This window comes from Salvelinus sp. IW2-2015, linkage group LG33 (assembly GCF_002910315.2).
Source record: "Salvelinus sp. IW2-2015 linkage group LG33, ASM291031v2, whole genome shotgun sequence".
NCBI classification, from domain to species: domain Eukaryota; kingdom Metazoa; phylum Chordata; class Actinopteri; order Salmoniformes; family Salmonidae; genus Salvelinus; species Salvelinus sp. IW2-2015.
The window spans coordinates 4,331,789-4,334,590 of NC_036872.1; the positions used below are offsets into that span (position 1 = coordinate 4,331,789).

A 2,802-nucleotide genomic window follows, 5' to 3' on the forward strand; every position below is an offset into this window, starting at 1 on the left:
ACTTCTTCAGGCCATAATAATGTCAATAAAAATGTTTTGGGCAATATTGCCTAGTATTGTTGCTGCCAACGTGATGGGGTATGAGATACTGGAGCAAACAAAAAAGGGCAAGGGGCAACATGGACAATACATTTCGTTTCTCATACCCCATCACGTCAGCCAGCCTAGTGTTGGTCAAGTATTGGCGCAATAACGTTAACGAAATGCTGAGCGTACAGGAAACCCAATCGCTAAATCAAGTCAAGTTCACTGAGGCGGTGTCTTTTTAAGCTAGCTCGTCGAATGGAGTTAAGTAACAGTAATAGTGTTCGAGGCCTGTGATGATTTCACATCCCTAGGGAGTTCATGCAGGCATCTGGCCAGCGATGGAGAAAGCATCGCAGTCCCATTCCGCTGTGTTCCAATCACGGAATGCCGTAACAACGTGACAGAATAGAAGTCAGCCAATCAGGTCACATCCAGGAAGTAGTCCCCGAAGAGGGAATATCTATTCTGAAGTGTCTTTAAAGAGGATTCGGGGATGTTTAGGGGGAATTGGGCTTTTTACAACACCAACCTAATTCATTATTCAACGGAGAGTAGTGGTGAACTGAGAATGACTGTGCGTCTACGGTGTCCTGTTGGGGACATTCATCCCCTGCAGACAACAGCACTCTGAGTCACCCGCATCCCCGCATGGTCTCACACGGCCACGCTTTGATCACACAACTGTAACTAGCAGCAGAAGGACTGCTCTAAAGTCTCTCTCTACTGTATTTACTACACACATTTCGTTGCAACCAACGTGAGTACTAATATTTAGGGCCAGGAGTTTTCCCATGATCACACGACTGGACCAGGAAAAACTCTGGACCCTAGTTATAGGCTATAACCACGACATGGAGTTTTTCCCCGCTTAAGTCCTGGCTCTGGTAATATCCTGCATTCAGATATTAACCGTCTAATTACAATGTCATCTAATGTCTGTATTTAACTGGCAACTTTTGGGGTTTGTGTGTGTAAGGACAGGCAGCGGGGCCACAGCAGGGACTAGCCCAACACAAAAGAGCCCTCACGGGGCAATCTCTCGAAAGCAATCGATGACATCATCATTCAGAGACGTTGACATGGGGCATCCCGACGAGTCAGAGGTGAAGTGCAGATGAAAAGAGAGAAGCGCAAAACAGGGAGGGTGGGGACGGGGGAGGATCACACAGGGGAAAGTGCAGAGTGGGCATCTTTTGGCACAGGGAGAGAGAAGGAGAGCGAGAGGGAAGGAGGAGGAGGAGAGAGACAAAAGGGGTATAAGAGTGGGTGACCGCTCAGCCCAAACGGCGTTTATGTGACACGTCTGATGTGGGCAAGCCCCCGCGATTCAGCCCTTTGTGGGACCGCCACATTGAGCGGCGTGACAATGGAGTGCAAAGCAGCAGTGGCACAGAGGGCCAACTAAGGATGGCCAATCTACTTATACACCCCCAGAGCTGACAGCTTGACATTTCTATTCTCCGCTCACAGTAAAGGAGAGAGCCGGGGGGGGGGGACGTTTTTTTCTCCCTCCTGCCCACACTGTTGTGGCCTCCCAAGATGCCACTCAAGACCGGTTGGGTTTTGTTAACATTTGTAATATAATGGAGGACGGTGGTAGACGCCGAGGTAAACGGGCCAGCGGGTTAGAGGGTGTTGGTGTCGACCTACCTGTTTGGACACTCTGGGTTCATCCTCAATGTATTTCTGCTCGATGGGTATTAACGTCCTGAGACCGGCCTTCACCTGGTGCGGGAATAATAGACACATAATCAACACGCAGCCAATGGCGGGATATTATCACAATAACACAATTGTGGTCCTATGTCTATTGGGATCGTTCACAATATGGCATGGACAGATTTCTGAATTGACTGTGTTAAATGCATACATATATGATGTTGAGAGTCATGACAGTGCATACGCCCTGTGTCACGGGCTATAGCTATAGCTCTCTCCATCACACACAGAACTAAGATGGCCGCCGGCAGGACACACACAGTGAGAATAAATGGGCGAACAAAGGCAGCTGAGTGGGAGTGTTCGATAATTCAACTGAAAATGAGGACGGGGGACAAGGGACGGCAGGGGAGGACGGACAAACAGCATAAAGACGACAGTTCTGGAGCGGGGAGGGAGTGTGTGTGTGGAAGTCGATGAGACGACGCAGAAGATGGAGAGGAAGAGATGGGAGAGAAGACGAGATAGAGGAGTCGAGTATGAGATGATGAGATTGAAGATAGAGAGGAACGACGAAGAGTGGATTGTAGAGCAGAAGAAGAGAGAGAGAGAGAGAGACGAGAGATTGAAAGATGAGAGAGACGAGAGAGAGAAGCGAAAGAGAGAGAGAAGAGAGAGAGAGAGAAGATAGAAGAGAGGTAGAGAGAGAGATGAGAGAAGAGAAGAGAGAGAGAGAGAGAGGAAGTAGAGAGAGAGATAAATGTTGGGCTATTCCCCTAATAGTTTCATATTCTCCCTGACAATGCTGTCGTGGTAAGGACAGATTTACTGTCAGAGTTGCCCACCAGTTTTTTGGCTCTCTTCAGATGCACAGCCTGGGTTCCAAAGGTGGCCCAGGGGAGTGTATTCATATGCCGGTATTGCCAACAGACGCTGTCATGTCCCTCTCCCCGCAGATCAAAATGGTGGCAAACCGAAAGCCGACGCCTTGAAAAGCAAAGGAAGCTACAGCGCCACCAAAAGTCATACTTCTCTCGAAAATAACGATTTTTAATGCATTAATCTTATTTTTTTCTTCTCCTCCCCCTTTGTTCTACTGTGTCCCCCCCCCCCACG

At 48.6% G+C, this 2,802-nt stretch overlaps 1 pseudogene; it reads right to left on the bottom strand.

Moving 5' to 3' along the window:
• Positions 1-2,802, bottom strand: part of LOC111958077 (multiple C2 and transmembrane domain-containing protein 1-like) — a 215,076-nt pseudogene that overhangs the window by 63,755 nt on the left and 148,519 nt on the right.